The 21,635-nt window shown below is 42.2% G+C and overlaps 1 protein-coding gene across 12 annotated transcripts in view; it reads left to right on the top strand.

Annotated features, from left to right (window-relative positions):
* TENM4 (teneurin transmembrane protein 4) overlaps positions 1 to 21,635 on the top strand; it is an 892,306-nt gene that overhangs the window by 395,021 nt on the left and 475,650 nt on the right. The gene's annotated exons all lie outside the window — the stretch shown is intronic.

The raw sequence follows: 21,635 nt of genomic DNA, 5'->3' as shown, positions 1-21,635 counted from the left end.
TTTGTTTATTCCTCTCTTTTTTTTTTTGCTGTTGTCGAGCAGACCTGCTCTATTAATAATTTCCTAGGAATATTTCAGCTTGAGTAAGAGAAGATGGAAGAAAGAGATGGTATTATTTGAACAGTGGATTCTCTCCTTGCACAGAATATGCAGGAAAAGTTAAAGAGATTTCTGATTTGTTTACAGAGAAATGGTGATTGTCAAATGATCCATGTGCTCCTCATAGGACCTTTTCGGGGATCTTTCTTTCTTGTTCTTCCTTCCTTCCTTTCTGTTTTCTCTGTCTCAGCTTTCTTTTATCTCCCGAACTGATATTATAGCTGATAATTTCTAAGGCCATTCTGACTTATTTTTGACGCTTATGTAAATAGCCTGGGTTTCTCTGTAGAAGATAGACGGTGACCGGTGAAATTTATATTTATTTTTAGAAACTTGTCCTTTTATGAAACCTTGGAAATCACAATATCCCTCCCCCCTCTTTTTTTGTCTTTTTTATCTCCTAATCTTTGATTTCCTGGCTGTGCAGTTGTAGAGTTGGCATGGACTAGAGCTTTTGGGCTGGCATTTGTGTGCAGAAATAAGAATAAGCTGTGATACACAATTGTGGTTTGACCTCAGAGTATTTAAGAGGGGGTCAGGGGTGAAGAGGAAGCCAAAATAGTACTTGCTGCCACAAATGGCATGCTGCCTTTACACCTATAATTGAATGGTTGCATTGCCAATGTCTTAATATAGTTGCAGTGTGTTGGCTGCAGTAGGATGAAGGTTTTTTGTATCAGACTTGCATAAAATAACCAGAGTGATAGTCCTCCTTCCTGCTACAGCTTGATTGTGTGATATTTGGATTTTCTCTCTCACTTTTTTATTTTGCTTATGTATACAAAGCCTTGTGAGATAGTTTTGTCATACATCAGCCCTGTGTCTTCTGTTCAGAACTTCTGACAAAGTCATGTTGAGGGTTCGTATCAGGGAAACGTTTGCGCCGATATGAATTTGTGCTCAGAGTAAACACAAAGTATGGTGGAGTAAGTGAAGTTACCATATGTTCATCCATCAATATTAATTGCTAACTATATTGATAAAACTTACAGCCTTTAGCTCTAGTCAGTATGGAGTTGCATAAAGCTGCCATCAATAGCAGAGTTTATGGGGCCATTACATCCCATTTTTCTCCCACCGCATGCTCCCATCAGCATCTTGTCTTAGGTTTCTTCATTAATTATGCAAAATAAATAATCAGTATTGAATTCTGATGCTACCCACATCCATAGACTTCTGGATACTTTATGGCATAGTGCTTTTGAAATTTCTATTTGTTTGTTTTTAAAGGGGAAAGCTGGATCTTGCATCCTTTCCTTTGAAACTGTCTTTTCCTCCACATTGATCTGAAGCCCTTAAAGTGATCTGCAGATACATTTCCTTGGCTTACTTAATAAAAAATATTACGTAAGCCAATAAAAAATATATTGCTAGTTACCAAAAAATGAATCAAGGGGGCATCTACTCTGTAGAATGAAAGCAGTTTGACACCACTGGACTGCCTTGGCTCAATGCTATGGAATCCTGGGAATTGTAGTGTTACAACACCAATAATAATAATAATAATAATAATAATAACAAAAACAACAACAACAACAACAACTTTATTTATACCCCGCTACCATCTCCCCATGGGACTCGGTGCGGCTTACATGAGGCCGAGCCCAAATACAACAATACAAGCAATAATAACAACAATACAAGCAATTAAAATCAAACATAGACAATAAAACAATAACGTAAGCATTGACAATAAGACAACACACTATTAAAATCTATGGGAAGGCCAAATGTAAATTGAAATGAAAAATAATGCTGGAAATGGGCGAAAAAGTGATGGGGCGTTTGTGGAAAACATACAAGCAGACCTAAAACAATGTAAAGTGCTTTGGAGGACAAAGTGCTGTGGCATCATTATTCTGGGAAGGCACACTGGAACGACCACATCTTCAAACTCCTTCTAAAGACTGCCAGAGTTGGGTTGGAGCATGCCTGATGTCCTTAGGAAGTGAGTTCCAGAGTCGAGGGGCCACCATCGAAAAGGCCCTCTCTCTCGTCCCCCCCAATCGTGCCTGCGATGCAGGTGGGAGCGCGAGCAGGGCCTGGGGCCTTTAACCCAGACAAGGGCAGCCGTTGGCCCTCCAGGTGTTTTGGACTTCAGCTCCCACAATTCCCAAATGTTGGTAAGCTGACTGAGATTTCTGGGAGTTGAAGTCCAAGACACCTGGAGGGCTGAAGTTTGCCCATGCCTGTTTAACCTCTCAGCCAAAGAGTGCTAGTGCCTCACCAAATTACAATTCCCAGTATTCCATGCACTGAGCTATGGCAGTTAAAGTGGTGTCAAATGGCATTCATTCTACAATGTAGATACATCCTCAGCTGAAATCCCATGTGCTTTGGGTGTTGTTAGAACATAAGGGCCATTCTGGATCAGACCAAAGGGCTTCAAAGTCCAGGATTTTCTTCTCATTGTGTCACTAGATTTCTATAGCAAACTTACTGGCAGGTTGGGCCACTTTTGTTGCATGCCTCAAAGGCATTTCCAACTGATAGCTTACTTATTTCGGTGATTCCTCGTTTTCCAAGTATGATGGCCTTCCAAAGTCTTGGAAGACACCTGTGCTTTAATTTTGTTAATGTGTGGAGATTGGTAAACAGCCGATCAACACACAGTCTTCACCGAATGAGGGTCCCAACCAGCGGTATAGTAAACACAACGACGGTGGCTTCTCAAGCTGTTGCAGCCTTCTTCCACCTTCACAGTTGTAATCTGTACCATGTAATGTGATGTGGTGGCAAAAAAAGCCAATGGGATTTTGGCCTGCATCAATAGGAGCATAGTGTCTAGGTCCAGGGAAGTAATGCTACCCTCTATTCTGCTTTGGTTAGACCACACCTGGAATATTGTGTCTAATTCTGGGCACCACAATTCAAGAGAGATATTGACAAACTGGAGTGTGTTCAGAGGAGAGCGACTAAAATGATCAAGGGTCTGGAGAACAAGCCCTATGAGGAGCGGCTTAAGGAGCTGGGCATGTTTAGCCTGAAGAAGAGAAGGCTGAGAGGGGATATGATAGCCATGTATAAATATGTGAGAGGAAGCCACAGGGAGGAGGGAACAAACTTGTTTTCTGCTTCCCTGGAGACTAGGATGCGGAACAATGGCTTCAAACTACAAGAGAGGAGATTCCATCTGAACATGAGGAAGAACTTCCTGACTGTGAGAGCCGTTCAGCAGTGGAACTCTCTGCCCCGGAGTGTGGTGGAGGCTCCGTCTTTGAAAGCTTTTAAACAGAGGCTGGATGGCCATCTGTCAGGGGTGATTTGAATGCAACATTCTTGCTTTGGCAGGGGGTTGGACTGGATGGCCCATGAGATCTCTTCCAACTCTTTGATTCTATGATTCTATGTTATCTTCCGTCTGATCTGCCATTGAGGTCTTTGGATTGTGCTCAGTCTGGAACCTCCCCTGCCCCCCCCCCCCCCCAAGGAAGTGCATGACTCTGGTAGTTACACCCACAGGTTCATTGGAACACACAAGGCCCCTCACCACGACAAGGTGACAATCCATCGAGGTGGCAATCCAACTGATAGCAATGGAAAAGCAACCTGGTAATGTGTTTTTTGGGGCAAGATATGTTCAGAGCAGTTTTTCCTCAACCTTTCTCTGAGGCTGAGAGAGGGTAATTTGTTCAAGACCAACTCAGTGGGTTTCCATAACTAAAAAAAGATTCGAACCCTGATCTACTTGACTCCTAGTCCAACATTCAAACATTAGCATGCGCTGGCTCTCCAACTTTGAGTGGAGTGGGGGGTTACATTAAAAAGAAAACCAAATCTTGTTTGCTTTTGACTACAGTTGGATGTTTACATTTGCGGATTAAACTTTGAAGATTTTATTATTCATAAATTCGATTAATATGTTTTCTAGGAATCTCTAGGTCAGTGGTTCTCAACCTGGGGTCCCCAGATGTTTTTGGCCCACAACTCCCAGAAATCCCAGCCAGTTTACCAGCTGTTAGGATTTCTGGGAGTTGAAGGCCAAAAACATCTGGGGACCCCAGGTTGAGAACCACTGCTCTAGGTATTCCAGCAGAACTATAGGATCAACTTCTGGCAAAGATTGGCCGAAGAGTTCTGCTACATGACCAGGAGATTCCTTGAGAGAAAACTTCTCTAAGGATTTGTAGGTCCTCTAACACGATTCCATGTTCAACGTCCAACCAAGTTGACCCCAGTCAGGTTGATGCCAGTCCAGTCAAATTGCACTGGATGACCTAGAGATTCCTAGAGAAGTGTTCTCAGGAAAGAAAAAAAAATTGGTAGTTTTTCTACTTTGTGCCCTGTGCCGCTAACTACAACAAATGTAGAAGGCTGACTGTATTTTTAAATATTCTTCCAAGCACTAGTTAGAAGATTTTCCCTGATTGCTTTTGGTGATCTGTAGTGGTGACACTGGTGAAAGACATCAATCCACCCAGCACTATCCTATTTAGAAAATAGCAGACAGTTATTTGTAAAATAAGAGTGGTGTGCCCATTGCCATTATTTCCCAGATGCCTAATGTAAATATATCATGAAGAATAGCCACTGTCAGAAATGAGAACAACAAAAGCATTGCTTTCCAACAAAAGGCCAATTACTGATAGTTTCTGCTAAGTGAGGAATCAGCCCACCCACTTCCAGCATCTCAATATTAAATGGACATTAAAATACCGGGCTCAGTGGAGCATGAGAAATGCCAACAGCCTTTATCCACATGTCAGGATTTTTTTTTAAAAAAAGAACTTTGCCACAAGTAGCACAACTATACATTCTCAACTAATGTTTAAGATGCTCTTTCTTCCATCGATCACAGTTTGGGAAGGCGGCTCCCTCTCCTTTGGATTGTGCAGTAAATGTCTCTTTGACACAATGAAGATCTCTCAAGACAAAAGCTGGAGGAGAGTATAATAATTACGATTTTGGCCAGTCTGTACCCAGACATATGGTTTCTCTGAAAGATAGTTCATTAGCCTTCAAAAGCAAACTGACACCAAACCGTTCATCTTCTTAAAAGGACGGGATAATGTACTACATCTGTGAGTTTGCTCTCAAATATAAACCTGGGCATGATTTTATACCCTCCGCCATCTGGTTTCAAGCATCTCTTGTTTCATAGGCTGGGCACATATGTTCACACATACTTACTTATATGTGCACACCCTGGATGGAGTTGTATTTCTCTCTTGCTCGATACAAACCACAACGGACCCCACGATGATTTTTTATAAAGACACAGTTGGCTTCGCTTTTTATTGCAGGGTCTCAAACCAACACCAACGCTCTGCCCAAACCAAGCCCTCGGTTATAGGTCTTAAAAGATTTTTCAGATGGGATGTTAAATGTTGAGTGGAAGCCACAAGAAACTGTATGGGTTTGTAAGCAGCACTTGGTTATTTCATCTTGCGTAAGTGTTAGAGATGTAGTCCTCCACTAATTACATTCTTAAAGGAATGAAGAAATTATTATAGCAAACCACACTGCTTTTGAAGACTGCTTACAATTCCGAACTCATCCTGTGAAAAATGTGCATATGGTATTTTTGTGCAGAAAAATATTTTCTGCACAAAAAAAGTTATAGTTGGGACTTACGCTTTACAAATTTTGCATTTTTATGGGTTGTCGGTTTTTTCAGGCTATATGGCCATGTTCTAGAGGCATTCTCTCCTGATGTTTCGCCTGCATCTATGGCAAGCATCCTCAGAGGTAGTGAGGTCTGTTGTAACTAGGAAAATGGTTCGCAGCTTGGGTGTGATCCTGGACTCATCGCTGAGCCTGGAGCCCCAGGTCTCGGCGGTGACCATGGGAGCATTTGCACAGCTTAGGTTCGTGCGCCAGCTGTGCCCGTACCTTGGGAAGTCTGACTTGGCCACGGTAGTCCACGCTCTGTTTACATCCCGTTTAGACTACTGCAACGCTCTCTACGTGGGGTTGCCTTTGAAGACGGCCCGGAAGCTTCAATTGGTCCAACGTGCGGCAGCCATGTTACTTACAGGAGCGGGATGCAGGGAGCATACAACCCCCTTGTTCTACCAGCTCCACTGGCTGCCGATTTGCTACCGGGCTCAATTCAAGGTGCTGACGTTGGCCTATAAAGCCCTAAATGGTTCCGGCCCAAGATACCTATCCGACCGCATCTCGGCCTACGAGCCCACCAGGACTTTGAGATCTTCCGGGGAGGCCCTGCTCTCGATCCTGCCTGCCTCACAGGCACGGCTGGCGGGGATGAGAGATAGGGCCTTCTCGGTGGTGGCTCCTCGGCTGTGGAACACCCTTCCCATGGACATCAGACTGGCTCCTTCCCTGATGATATTCCGCAGGAAATTAAAAACTTGGTTGTTCAAGAAGGCGTTCGAACAAGAAGTGCAATGAATGGTAATGACTATAGGAATGGAACAATGGAAAATGATACTGGATTGTGGTTTGGACGATGAGACGACGCGGAATGGTTTTTGTAGTAATGATGATGTTTTTTGATGATGATGTTTTTGTTAATGCTGGATTGTGGATCATTTTATATTATGTCTTGAATTTTGATCCTTGTTCTTTCTATGTTGAGTCGCCCCCGGGCTGAGAACAGCAGTATATAAGCAAAGTAAATAAATAAATAAATAAATGTATATATCTGTGGAACTATTTGTGGTGGAAAACCTCTGAGAACTTCTCCTTGGGCCCCCTGGCTTCCCGCTGGGCAAAGGTTGCATGTCCTGTTCTAAAGGAAATTCTTTACAGGCCCAACGCACAACAGAACAAGCCCTCCTGTCGACACTGCAATGCTAAGTACCAGATTTACTCAAGTCGAATGCACCATCAAAACGAGTGCACACCCCATTTTTTAAAAGACCCTGAAACCAATAAAAAGACCCTGAAACCACCCAGGCATGTAGCCGGGGGGGGGGGGGGCTTGAGGGGCTTCAGCCCCCCCCCCCCCGAAATTCTCATGGTAGTTCGCGAAAAGGCCTTACTGGTGCATTATTTAAACTGTTACATTTATTCATATCATGATCTGATCACCATACTCAATATATCCCATATGCATGGGGGTATTGGGGTAATGATACAAAAGGTTTGCGAGGCTAGACTCTCTTTCACTCAGACTCAGCCCCCCCAAAACTCAGCCCCCCCCGAACCCCCCCCCTGAAAAAAAATCAGCCCTTGTGAAGCTTAGTCTGGTCAAAAGCTTCTGTTGTCACTGGGACTGGTGATATAAGAATATTGCTGAATGCAGGTGCTAAGGATGACTGTTTTTGGGATTGATTCGGCCTAGGATTACCAGACAATTCCCAACCCTCTATTATTTGTAGCTCTGTTGCAGGAAAAGGAGGAGTACAGCAAAGGAGTTCTATACAAAGAGAGTAGACCAACTAACACAGGCCTGTAGGGGTTTTTATTCTCCACCCAAAGCTAATACAAAGGAAGGCATCTACACTGTTGGGAAAACTTATAAACAGGAGGAGCTGAAGCAGAGGAGAGGAAAAGGCAGATGTTGTGGTTCAGCAGCAGCAACAGCATGATGGGAATGAGAGTACAGAGCAACAGCATGATGGGAATGAGAGGACAGATGTGGGCTTTCAGTTTTCTCATGTAGCTAGAGACACAACTAGAGACAGGCCGCTGTTTTCACAAGAATGGAATGTAGCTGATAAGACTGTGAGTGGGAAACAAGGTCACGCTGCCCAGGTGTTAAGAAAGAGTTCTCGACTTGCAGCCAAGTGTTGAGCTCATCTGTTGGTGGGAAAACTGCTCGTTAGCTGCTTGTTTGATGCTTGATGTTTTGATGTTTAACGTATAAGTAACCTGCCTTGGAAGTGATCCTGTGTCAGTTCCAACGTTGCAAAAATGGCTCGCTGTGGCTTCGGGCTTGGGGCTTGGGAAAAGCCTGCTTCATGTAACCTCATGCTATTTCCTGGACTTTACTCTGCTTCTTTGCTTCAAGTCTCCTGCTTTGACTCAAAGGGATTATATTGGATTTTTACCTTGTACTACTGATCTTTTTACTGCTTATAATCTGTTTTGTTTGGAAAACTTCACAATAAACTTTCTACCTCACAAGTTTGGCTGGTTTGTCAGAGACAGCAAGGTGAATCTTAGCCTGAGATACAACAGCAGAGCTAAGACTTCACAATAGTGAAACAAACACCACTGGGTTATTAATCCTTCTCTAAACTATCCAAACCATATATATATGGTTTGGATAGTTTATATATATATATATATATATATAGAGAGAGAGAGAGAGAGAGAGCGCTAGGATCACACTTTAAAAATGTATCTGTTATGGCTTAGATATACATTCAACTTAAGAACACATCTACAGAACCTATCTTCTTCGTAACTTGGGGACTGCCTATACAGTTTTGTAAATGAGAGTACATTCAAGAACATTTCACTAGTACTTTGTGTAGCATAACCCAAAAAAGGCCAGACCAACAACATAAGCCAGTGCTTGAATTGGCTCTTTCAGCTGATAAATATTCATAGCACTCTTCAGGAAGCTGGTGTTAGGGAAAAGCAAAAGTTGCTGCCGACTTTATGTGTAACGAGATATATTTACAGTATTTGAACTAGTCTGCCATCTCAGCAGTTGCTTCCTCCCAACCCTGCCTTCCTTAATGCTGGTCTTATCAATATCCAGAGGGAGCTGTAGGTTATTGATTAGCCCTACCTTGTTCGGAGGTGATTTCTTAGACATACTCAATATTAGCGACTCCAAACCTGAGAGTCCGCCAATAAGCATGGACTGTCATTGCCCTTTGATGTAACCTTCACACTTATCTCTGTGGCAAATCAGAGGAAGTTGGGCTGGAGCTAATTTAGGAGACACTTGCTTTGAGTGCATATTAATATGCTAAGGCAGCCTTCCTATACAAATCCAATTTCACTGAGAAATTGAAGGAGACTTGCAGACCACACCATAGAATTGATACAACGGCCAATCTTACCAACTGATGGGATGCTCAGGCTCATGTTCCATGTGTTGTATTGTTGTTAAAGTGTTATCTTGCTAAATTACCTACAGTAATCATGCATTGTATGCAAAATCCAAACAAAAATCAGAACCAGCCCTGTGCTGGTACGGCTGTACCAGGAGCTCCAAATTTATTTGCTTTGTATTAAATGTTTGCTTGCAGCCCTGGGTTTCAGGAACTCTGCAGATAGGTGGCTTCCTTTGGTTGCAGTCATAGGGCAAGTCACCTGTCCATCATCATTACGTTTTGGTTCCGCCCCTTGCTCAGGGCAATTGGGAGGGGAAGGGAGCCATTTTTTAGTTAGTCTCAGCAAGGAAAGCTAATGTACAGGATGTGTGCAAGCTTCCCCTGTACAAATGCTTCAACCCTTAAGACTTTCCGGAGGAGAACAGTCTTAAGAGAACCCAAGACTTTCTGGGGGAGGACAGTCTTAAGAGTCTCCAAAGAGTTCCAGGAAAACAGCCCTAAAGATCAAAGAATCCCAGCTGGAGAATATCTAAGCCTTTACAGGTAGGTCCACTCGGTGCTTCGAAACGCAGTTTGACCCGATAGCGGAGCCCACATCAGTAAGGGTTAGATTCCAGTCAGCCTGGGAAAATTTAAAAAGAGGATTTTCCATTTAAAGTAAAGAAGAAGTTATTGAAGACAGTTGCCTGTCCTTCGTGGGCAAGATTAAGAAGTCACCAGTTGCATAAAGCTTGGAAGCATTTGTTTAGCTTTATTGAAGACAGGAGAAGTTTCTGTTTGATTGTTCATTAATAAAGAACTTTGTTATACTTCACAAGCCATCTAAAGACTATTTGTGGTGGAAAACCTCTGAGAACTTCTCCTTGGGCCCCCTGGCTTCCCGCTGGGCAAAGGTTGCATGTCCTGTTCTAAAGGAAATTCTTTACAGGCCCAACGCACAACAGAACAAGCCCTCCTGTCGACACTGCAATGCTAATTACCAGATTTACTCAAGTCGAATGCACCATCAAAACGAGTGCACACCCCATTTTTTAAAAGACCCTGAAACCAATAAAAAGTATTTGCAGCAAGACATGCACTCTTTGTAATATGCACATTACAGTAGCCTTCTTCTTAGAGTTCTTAGAACACCAAAGTTTTCAGCAATGGGGGAAAAAACCTTGGACGCATCTCTGCTGTAGAATGAATTCACTTTAACTACTTTGGTTCAATGATATGGGGCCATGGGGGTTGTAGTTTTACAAGGTCTTGAGCCTTCTCTGACAAAGAGTGTGGATGCCTCATCAAACTACAAATCTCAGGATTACATAGCATTGAGCTATGACATTTAAATTACAGGTGACATCCCTCAAATAGAAACTCCAGGTGCTCCTGAAGAAGCTTCTCCTGTTGCTTTGGTTCAACACGAAGATTACACTATTATGTGAATCTAATGCGCACCCTGATTTTGGCAAGGTAATTTAGCCCAAAAAAGTGAGTGTTAGATTCGAGTAAATGTGGTATTCATAAAAATATTTCTATCCTGCCCTCTGTCATGAGATCTCAGAGTGATATACAGTTATTTATTTATTTACTGTATGTCTACCCTGCCCTTCTCGCCCCCAAAGGGGGACTCAGCACGGCTTACAAACTATGGCAATAATTCAATGCCAGATTCAGACAATAACAATATCAGCCAAACACAATATTATAAATTATTTTAATTGATATACGTATCAATTAAAATAGTCTTTCAAATGATTAAAACATATGAAACATATCAAAAGTCTAGCGCCAACTGAACTTTGTAAACATTGAACCAATTGCATTGTCAAAGGCTTTCATGGCCAGAATCACTGGGTTGTTGTAGGTTTTTCAGGCTATATGGCCATGTTCTAGAAGTATTCTCTCCTGACATTTGGCCTGCATCTCTGGCAGGCATCCTCAGAGGTAGTGAGATTTATTTATTTATTTACTGTATTTGTATACCACCTTTCCCAGCCTATCGGCAACTCAAGGCAGTTTCCAGCAAAACAGTATACATAGTATTATAATACAATTTAAAAACATTAAAATTACATAAATCACAACAGCAATAAAAACAACATCATTGGCGTCTCCTTATTGTCAAGCATTGTCCAGTTCCATCGTCAGTTATCCGTTCCTATATCAGTTGTTTGTATCCGTTACTCTGTGTTTGTGAATGCTTGCTCAAACAGCCATGTTTTGAGTTGCTTCTGAAACGTTAAGAGGGATGGAGCAGATCTAATGTCTCTGGGGAGGGCGTTCCATAGCCGGGCAGCCACCACTGAAAAGGCCCTGTCTCTCGTCCCCGCCAAACGTACCTGTAACGAAGGCGAGGCCGAGAGCAGAGCCTCTCCGGATGATCTTAAGGTCCTAGGTGATTCATAAGGGGAGATACGTTCAGACAGGTAAGTTGGGCCAGAACCATTTAGGGCTTTATAGGCTAGAACCAGCACTTTGAATTACGATCTGTTGGAAACTAGGGAAATCCAATTTTCAAGATGCTTTACCATCCTACTTCTTAATGTTTCATACAGTTTGGGATACTAGATGAGAATTGGACTTGGGTCACTTGGAGATAGTACAGTCAGAGCTCTTCAAATACTGCAATATTTTTTTCTCATTCTAATCATGCCTTTGACTGATATTGCTACCTCTCATTTCTCTGCCCTACTGTTTTCCTTTAGTTTCATGGCTTTTAATGGGGTTTTTTTGAGGCTGAACATTTGCCCTCAAAACATCCTAGGATGTGTGCGAGGAGCAAAGGAATCCAACTACCCTAATTCCTGGTGATGGGGGTGATCATCCCGCATTGTTGGCGAACCTTAGTAGGCAGCATTATTGTAAAGAGACAATTACCTTTTTTATGGGCGCTGTATATTTGGAAAGTAATAAAGCCGAGTTATAAAAACCTAGATGATTATGAAGCTAGGGAATGGTTTGCATTTTAAGAGGGGAAGGGTATCCTTTTAATTGCATCCCAGCTCCTATCATCCAGTGATTAGTTACTTGCCAAGCAATAAACATTACCTGAGAAGCAATAAAAGGAGAGGCAGAGGAGTTATGTGACAAGCTGGAGGAAGGGTGGTTTTATGGCTAAGATCTTCTGGGGAGGCCTCAGGGCAATCTTTATTTTTGCAACATGTTTCCTCTGCAACCTTGGGTGAGCCGCAGCTCTGCTTCCATCTCTTAGAATGATAGTGTTTTGTCCACTTCCCAACTGAAGCCTTTGTGGGGGGTTCATGGTACTTGTTAGAGTGGTCTAGCATTTCTGTGATCTCAAATAATATTCTGTGTCCAGGTTGGTTCACCAAGTGCTCTAGTATTACTCTGTAGTGTGCCTCTTGTGTTCTTTGATTCGTGTTTGACCATTGATGCATTTGGGGGTCCCTATGCAGACTTGTCCAGAGCTGCATGGTGTACAGTAGATTCCTGCAGAGGTGATAGGACCCCTCCTATCCTTTGCCAAACATGGCATTTGTTGAATTTTCTTGGTGGGTCTGTAGATTGTTTGTAGGTTGTGTTTCTTCATCAGCTTCCCTATGCAGTCAGTGGTTCCCTTGATCTATGGTAAGAACACGTTCCTCTAGGTCAGTGGTTCTCAACTTGTGGGTCTCCAGACATTTGGTCTTCATCCCCCAGAAATCCTAACAGCTGGTAAACTGGCTGGGATTTCTGGGAATGTAGGTCAAAACACTTGGGGACCCACAAGTCGAGAACCACTGCTCTAGGTGGATCTTTGTCTTTATTCCCGTAATCATATTGTGCTTAACTTTGCATTTTGCCTTATTTTTGCAGATTGTTTTAATGGTTGTTTTAAATATCTTCCTATTTGTTCATTATGGCTCTAGCATCGAAAAGTCCTTATTAGGGGTCGAAAGTAAACTGCAATACAAATAACTGAAGGTAATGCAGGATGATGAGAAGGAAAATGAGCCTTCTCTCTGTGTGTGCGTGTGTGCGTGCCTGTGAGTGTTTTAATGGACTTGCCCTTGAAATTCCACTGAGCCCAGCTCAATTTTTACCATCTGTGGATCTGGCAATTACAGGGTTTGCGGACTCCTTCCTTGTTTGGCAGGTTTGGCTTGGAATTCGAGGTTAAACCACCCCTAGTTGAAACCATGTGAGATCCAGGCTGGCTTTTGCACCCAAAGCCACAAATACGGGCAAAGCGGGCTTTGGTCTAAATGCAGCCCAGGTTTCTCAGCTCTTTGGAGCGACGTTGTTTTCTTTTGGACAAAGCTGGTTTGAGTTTCCAGCCTGTAATTTTAATTTTCCCTCAAAGCCACAACAATGAACATCCTTCAGGTGAAAAGGGTTTATTTTCTCTTTCCCCCTGGAGTCAGAAGGAATAAGGCCAGATTTTCAAAGAGGCTTAGACCGAGTGGCCTTCGCCTTTGCCATAAAGGGCAAGTCCACATCGCTTCCCTCCCTGCTTCAAATGCAAACTATGTCTGTGATCTTGAAAATTGCAAGGATTTGTGTCTTTGCTCTAATGATAGCTAGTATTTTCCAGGTGCCATTATTCTTCTGGAAGTTGTGAGTTAGGACTTTGTCTATCCTCCATACTTGGCAAAGGACTCCTCCTGAGAGGAATGTGCCAAAGAAAGTGACCGTTCGTACTATATGCAGGAACAGCTGGTGATCCATTGAGTCCAACACAACCCCTTTTTGTATCAGAATACCGTATATGTCGTGATTAGAATATTTTCCATATGAAAAATAGATGTTTGTACCATATGCAGGAACAATTGGAAATCTTCAGTCCAATGCAACCCCTTTTTGTAGCAGAATATATTGTTATGATTAGAATATTTTCTATATTTTCCATATGTTTGAACTACATGCAGGAATAAGTTGTGATCCATTCATTCCAGCACAATCAATCCATTTTTGAATCAGAATATATGTTTGGCTGAGAAAGTAGAAATGCTGAGATGAAGATATGCAAAACTTCTGGTATATCGACTGTGTGCATTTGACATCGACTTATGGTGACCCAGTGAATTTTGTAGGGTTTCGTAAGCAAGGAATACTCAGAAGTGGTTTTGCCAGTTCTTCTCACTGAAATGTACCCAACAGCACCTTCCCATTCAAGTACAAATCAAGATCAGATGGATCCTAGATCGGATGGGATATGTCCTCAGATAGCTTATTGTTGTTCATTCGTTCAGTCGTCTCCGACTCTTCGTGACCTCATGGGCCAGCCCACGCCAGAGCTCCCTGTCGGCCATCACCACCCCCAGCTCCTTCAAGGTCAGTCCAGTCACTTCAAGGATGCCATCCATCCATCTTGCCCTTGGTCGGCCCCTCTTCCTTTTACCTTCCACTTTTCCCAGCATAATTGTCTTCTCTAGGCTTTGCTGTCTCCTCATGATGTGGCCAAAGTACTTCATCTTTGTCTCTAGTATCCTTCCCTCCAATGAGCAGCCGGGCTTTATTTCCTGGAGGATGGACTGGTTGGATCTTCTCACAGACCAAGGCACTCTCAGCACTTTCCTCCAACACCACAGTTCAAAAGCATCTATCTTCCTTCGCTCAGCCTTCCCTAAGGTCCAGCTGTCACATCCATAGGTGACTACAGGGAATACCATGGCTTTGACTATGCGGATCTTTGTTGCCAGTCTGATGTCTCTACTCTTTACTATTTTATCGAGATTGGACATTGCTCTCCTCCCAAGAAGTAAGTGTCTTCTGATTTCCTGGCCACAGTCTGCATCTGCAGTCATCTTTGCACCTAGAAATACAAAGTCTGTAACTTATACTATCTGGTATTTGTTGGTGTTCTCCTATCAAAGTACTAACCTGCTTAGCTTACATGATTAAATGGCACCTGGTGCATCCAGGGCAGTGGTTCCTAACCTGTGGTCTGTGGCCCACCAGTGATCCCCAAGAACTAAAATGTGGTCCACAGCCTTACCATTACTACAACATTGTAACAAGAGCGGCTGGTCTTGCAAAACCCTCTTATAGTGCCGCGGCAATGGGGAGGGAGAGGCTGACTACTCACAAAAGTTGCGACAACAAGCCTCCTGACGGTTGCTTCTCCTCCTCCCTCCCTCCCCCTGAGCGAAGCCATTCCATGTGCCGCCTGGAAGCGGGGGCGCCTTTATGTCTTCACTTTTAGGCCTGTTCCTGGGGTTATTTGGGGAGCTGATTCAGAAAATTGCATTCAATAGACCACATCATCTCCAAATTATTAAATATGGTTTTCTGTGGGTGAGCAGATGGTGACTACTGCATGGCATATGTTTTGTGTGAGAAACTAGAGCTGATGTGGTCTAGCCAATGCAATTTTCTGAATCAGCACCCCAAATAACCAAACCAAATCTAAAGTTGACCAAAAACTGATTTATAACCCTCCTGGTACTAATGTTGGAGAGTGGTCCCTGGTCAAAGTTCTCCCTGGTCAAATTTATTTATTTATTTATTTATTTATTTATTTATTTCGAGGTTTTATATACCGACCCTCTCACCTTCAAAGAGGGATTCGGACCGGTTCACAACATGTGTTAACATACAAAAAATATACAATAACAACACAATGACACTTCATTACACGATTAAAATATCAGCACCATAAACATTAAAACATTATCATCCCAGTTAAAAGAGCCAAATCGTCCGACACCATCACAATCCCATTCATCATCCTCCTTTCATGTGGGCAAAGAATTAAATCAGTTGTCAAATGCCGCGTTCCACAACCAGGTCTTTGTTAGTTTCCTGAATGTCATGAGGGAGGGGGCAGTTCTGATCTCTAATGGCAGGGAGTTCCAAAGTCGAGGGGCCACCATCGAGAAGGCCCTGTCCCTCGTCCCCCACCAGCCGTGCTTGTGCAGGCGGAGGGACCGAGAGCAGGACCACTCCAGACGATCTTAGAGGTCTTGATGGTTCGTAGGGGAGAATACGTTCGGAGAGGTAAACAGGGCCCGAGTCGTTTAGGGCTTTATAGGTTAACACCAGCCCTTTGAATTGTGCTCGGAAGCTAATCGGCAGCCAGTGGAGTTCGAGTAACAGCGGAGTGGTGTGCTCCCTGTACCCCACACCCGTTAGTAATCTGGCTGCCGCGCATTGTGCTTGCTGCAGCTTCCGGGCAGTCTTCAGAGGCAACCCCACGTAGAGAGCGTTGCAGTAATCTAAGCGGGATGTCACCAAAGCGTGTATTACCGTGGCCAAGTCAGCCCTCCCAAAGTGGTCCCTGGCCAAAAGAAAGTTGGGAACCACCACTTTAGGCTCTTGAACACACGATACCAGATAGCTATAGCAGAAGGAAGGTAAAATGTGACATTTTGTTACAGGAGTGGGTCCAGAAGAAATGATAACAAAGAAAAAAGCTATTTTAATGATGGTTCACACAATAGAATTATAGTAGTAAGATTCAATGGTGATCCATCTTATGTAAACCTGTGATATGCAGTTTGTTGTTGTTTATTCATTCAGTAATTTCCGACTCTTTGTGACCTCATGAACCAGCCCACACCGGAGCTCCCTGTTGGCTGTTGGCCCACCCCAGTTCCTTCACAGTCAAACTAGTCATTTCAAGGATACCATCCCTCCATCTTGCCCTTGGTCGGCCCCTTTTCCTTTTTCCTTCCATTTTCCCCAGCATCATTGTCTTCTCTAAGCTTCCCTTTCTTCTCATGATGTGGCCAAAGGATTTCATCTTTCCCTCTAATATCCTTCCATCCAGCGAGTAGTCGGGCTTTCTTTCCTGAAGTATGGACTGGTTAGATCTTCTCGCGGTCCAAGGCACTCTCAGAACTTTCCTCTTACGCTATAGTTCAAAAGCATCTCTCTTCCTTCGCTCAGCCTTCCTTATGGTCCAGATCTTTCTTCCATAGGTTACTATAGACAATACCTTTGCTTTAACTATGTGGATCAGTTTAGGGAAAGACATTTAGAATTCTCAGCCAGAAAGTTCCTCTATCTCCCCAAACTACAAATCTCCGGATTTAATAGGATACTGTCATGATTAACCAAGTGGAATCTTACCACTATAATTCTATAGTGTAAATGGCTCCACATCATTTTAAGCATATATCTTATGTATCATGCTCTAAACAAACTATATAACATGGCTCTTGTATCTGTAAAGACTGTGTTCCCTGGCTTTGCATGGATATGTGAAATGATGGCAATAGCAAACTAGAATAAACTAAAATAGCAAACTAAAATAAAGGATTTCTGGTCCTAAGTATTACTATGGAGTTGTATTTTAAAATGCTGAGAGAACATATTTTGTCAAATGTGGATTATGGAAACCATGTGTATGTGTATAAAAGCTCAGACCAACATATCCAAAATTTGCATCTGAATGAAAGTGTTGGTTTAGTTTATTTTTGACATTAGAGAACAACTACCGCAGGCAATTAGTACAAACCTATTACGGCAGACTGATTATTTAGTATTGACTTGACCCAAGTTCAATTTCCACTCAGCCATGAAACTCACTGAGTGGTCTTTGACTCATCACGTTTTCTCCGCCACCCCCGATGATTGTTTTAGAGTTCAAAATGAAATTCTCAGATGTGAATGGAGAAAGCATTCTTGTCCCCCTCCTCCTCCCCACCACAATTTGTGAAGCACTTTATATATTCAAGGCATTTCACAAACATTCTTCTCTGATCTTTCTGACAGTCATAAAAGTCAGGCCAGCATTATATTTCAGGTAGAAGTCTGATGCCGAAGTGTGGGAAGACGTGGCTCCTGGAAGACCATCTGGTCAATTCATGGCTAAGGTATGACTAGATGAGCTGTGTCCTTTTCAGTTCACCGCTATGGTATAAGTCATGGCATCAATTTGATAACCAAAATAGCCATTTAATTCAGAAAAGGGCCTTCTTTGGTCTGGCATGTGTCTGTTAGCCATATCTAGTACAGAAGAAGAGTTGCATAATGGTTTGAGCATTGGACTGTGACTCTGAAGACCAGGATTCAGCCATGGAAACCCATTAGATCAGTGTTTCTCAACCTGGGGGTCGGGACCCCTGGGGGGTCGCGAGGGGATTTCAGACTGGTTGCCAAAAACCATCAGAAAACACATATTTCTGATGGTCTTAAGAACTTTTTGACAGAGAAGGCTGAAAATCTCTCTGCCTGTCCTTCTCTTCCTTTTTGATGTTGGTGAATTACAACTCCCAGAATTCAAAAACAGCCCCTTCCAACCCTGCCAGTATTCAATGTTGGCCATGTCAGTAGTGTGCCAAGTTTGGCACAGTTCCATTGTGGGCTGGGTTCAAAGTGCTCTTTGATTGTAGGTGAACTATAAATCCCAGCAACTACAACTCTCAAATGTCAAGGTCTATTTTCCCCAAACTTTACCAGTATTCACATTTGGGCATATTGGTTATTTGTGCTAAGTTTGGTCCATATCTGTCATTGTTTGAGTCCACACTACTGCTCCTTGGATGTAGGTGAACTACAACTGCCAAACTCAAGGTCAATGCCCACCAAACCCTTCCAGTATTTTCTGTTGGTCATGGGAGTTCTGTGTGCCAAGTTTGGTTCAGTTCCATCATTGGTGGAATTCAGAATGCTCTTTGATTGTAGGTGAACTATAAACCCCAAAGACTACAACTCCCAAATGACAAAATCAATCCACCCCGACCCCACCAGTATTCAAATGTGGGCATATTTGTGCCAAATTTGGTGCAATTAATGAAAATACATCCTGCACATCAGGCATTTACATTACGATTCATAAAAGTAGCAGAATTAAAGTTATGAAGTAACGACAAAAATAATTTTATGGTTGGGGGTCACCACAACATGAGGAACTGTATTAAGGGGTCGCGGCATTAGGAAGATTGAGAACCACTGCATTAGACGAACTTATTTAATGTATTGTCGAAGGCTTTCATGGCCAGAATCACTGGGTTTTTGGGCTATATGGCCATGGTATACAGCAGTGGTTCTCAACCTGGGGTCCCCAGATGTTTTTGGCCTACAACTTCCAGAAATCCTAACAGCAGGTAAAATAGCTGGGATTTCTGGGAGTTGTAGGCCAAAAACATCTGGGGACCCCAGGTTGAGAACCACTGGTCTAGAGGCATTCTCTCCTGACGCAGGTGAAACATCAGGAGATAATGCCTCTAGACCATGGCCATATAGCCCCAAAAAACCTACAACAACCCAGAACTTGTTTAAGTCACCGACTCTCAGCCCAGTAAAACCCCATAGTAGGATTTCCATAAGTTGGAAATGAAGTCATTCATCAGCAACAACCAATTTCCATAGTAGGGGCAGGGATGTTGACAACCATAGTCCATCACACCTATAGACTGAATAAAACTCATCTATTCCAAACATTTATGTGTGTCTCTGTTTTGAGGGGAAACTTTGGGTGGGTGGGGGGGAGAGAATCTGAGCACCATTCCTTCATCCCTAACAAGGTAGCAGGTTTTACTCTGACAATGTGATAGATGGACCTTGGAGTCAGGTCACCTCCTCGGCAAAACACAATAAAGCGACTGTGTTGGGGAGTAACATAGTAAGCGTGCACATACTTTGTCACTTTCTGTGCCTGTGACAACAAGTTTTCAGTGTCAGAATTAATAGCTGTTCTTGGATCTCAGAAGCACAATTGTTCTTGCTACAGAGATGGAAGCATTCTCAGAGATTTCCTTTTCCCTCTATTCTACTATAGCACCACTCTGTAGACATGGGAATACATTCCCAAACTTCATGTGGATATACAAAACTATGGATAACAGCAAACTCTATTGAAAGCCCAAGAATACCATAGAATGGTGCTTTAAGACTTAGAAAGTACATAAAGAGGATACTCATATTTTTGTTGGACGTGGATACATGAAACCACAGATACTTGACCTGTGGATACATGGATTGTGCTTTTATGTGGCACTTTATTCTGAAGTTTTAAGTGGCATTTATGTCCCCTTCTACACTGCCATATAAAATCCAGATTATCTTCTTTGAACTGGATTATATGACAGTGTAGACATATAATCCCACGCAAAGTAGATAATGTGGATTATCTGATGTGATAATCTGGATTACCGTATATATTCATATAAACTGAGTTTTTCAGCCCTTTTTTAAGCTGAAAAAGCCCCCCTCAGTTTATACTCAAGACAAGGTTATTTATTATTTTACATTATTATTATTATTATTATTATTATTATTATTACATTTATTATTTTACTTTATTATTATTATTACATTTATTATTTTACTCTATTATTATTTTTACATTTATTATTTTACTCTATTTATTATTATTATCATCTTTATTATCTTACTCTATTATTACTGTTATTATTACATCTCTATTATTTTTCTCTATTATTTTTATTTATTGCATTTATTATTTTACTCTGTTAGTATTGGAAGTATACATAAGCACATTCACACTGAAGAAGGTTAGAATAATGGTTTAATCAGAGTTGGACAGTCTTATCTTAAGTTACCTTTTATTTAAATATTAAAAAACATTTAACCTACTGATGCCTCAATTAATGTAATTTTATTGGTATCTATTTTTATTTTGAAATGTACTAGTAGCTGCTGCATTTCCCACCCTCTGCTTATACTCTATTCAATATGTTTTCCCAGTTTTTTGTGGTAAAATTAGGTTTATTGGCCTATATTCGGGTCGGCTTATACTCAAATATATATGGTACATGGCAGTGTAGAAGGGGTCTAAGCCTAATCGTTAAGGATTAAGCTTTAAGGACGTTAACACCTTGGCATCTCAACCAGTGTACCTCTGAGGATATACAGAGTATCTTTCCTCTAAGAGGCAGCAGGCAAAGACTTTTACTGAAGTGGCTTTTGACAGTCAATGCCTGGTGAAAGTTGACAATAGTGTCACCCTGGAGGATTTAGAAATTCCTAGAGCCTCTAAGTCAGTGGTTTTCAACCTTCCTAATGCCACGACCCCTTAATACACTTCTTCATGTTATGGTGACCATCAAACATAAAATTAGTTGTGTTGCTACTTCATCACTGTCATTTTGCTGCTGTTATGTATAGTAATGTAAATATCTGATATGCAGGATGTATTTTAATTCACTGGACCAAATTTGGCACAAATACCCAATACGCCCAAATCTGAATACTGGTGGAATTGGGGGAGGGTATTGATTTTCTCCTGTGGACGTTGTAGTTGCTGGGATTTATAGTTCACCTACAATCACAGAGCATTATGAACTCCACCAACAATGGAATTGAACCAAACTTGGCACACAGAATTCCCACGAAAAACAGAAAACACTGGAAGAGTTTGGTGAGCACTGATCTTGAGTTTTGGAGTTGTAATTCACCTACATCCAGAGAGCACTGTGGACTCAAACAATGATGGATCTGGACCAAACTTGGCACGAATTCGCAATATGCCCAAATGTGAACACTGATGGAGTTTGGGAAAAAATAGACCTTGAGATTTGGGAGTTGTAGTTGCTGGGATTTATAGTTCACCTACAATCAAAGAGCATTCTAAACTCTAACAATGATTGAATTGGGCCAAACTTCCCACACAGAACCTCCATGACCAACAGAAAATACTGTGTTTTCGGATGATCTTTGATGACCCGTCTGACAGCCCCTCGCAACCCCTCCAGGGGTCCCGACCCCCAGGTTGAGAAACACTGC

The sequence above is a fragment of the Anolis sagrei genome, chromosome 3 (genome assembly GCF_037176765.1).
Source record: "Anolis sagrei isolate rAnoSag1 chromosome 3, rAnoSag1.mat, whole genome shotgun sequence".
In the NCBI taxonomy this organism is placed as follows: domain Eukaryota; kingdom Metazoa; phylum Chordata; class Lepidosauria; order Squamata; family Dactyloidae; genus Anolis; species Anolis sagrei.
Note: the sequence above shows the minus strand (reverse complement) of the source record. Positions and strands in the feature narration are given on the sequence as shown.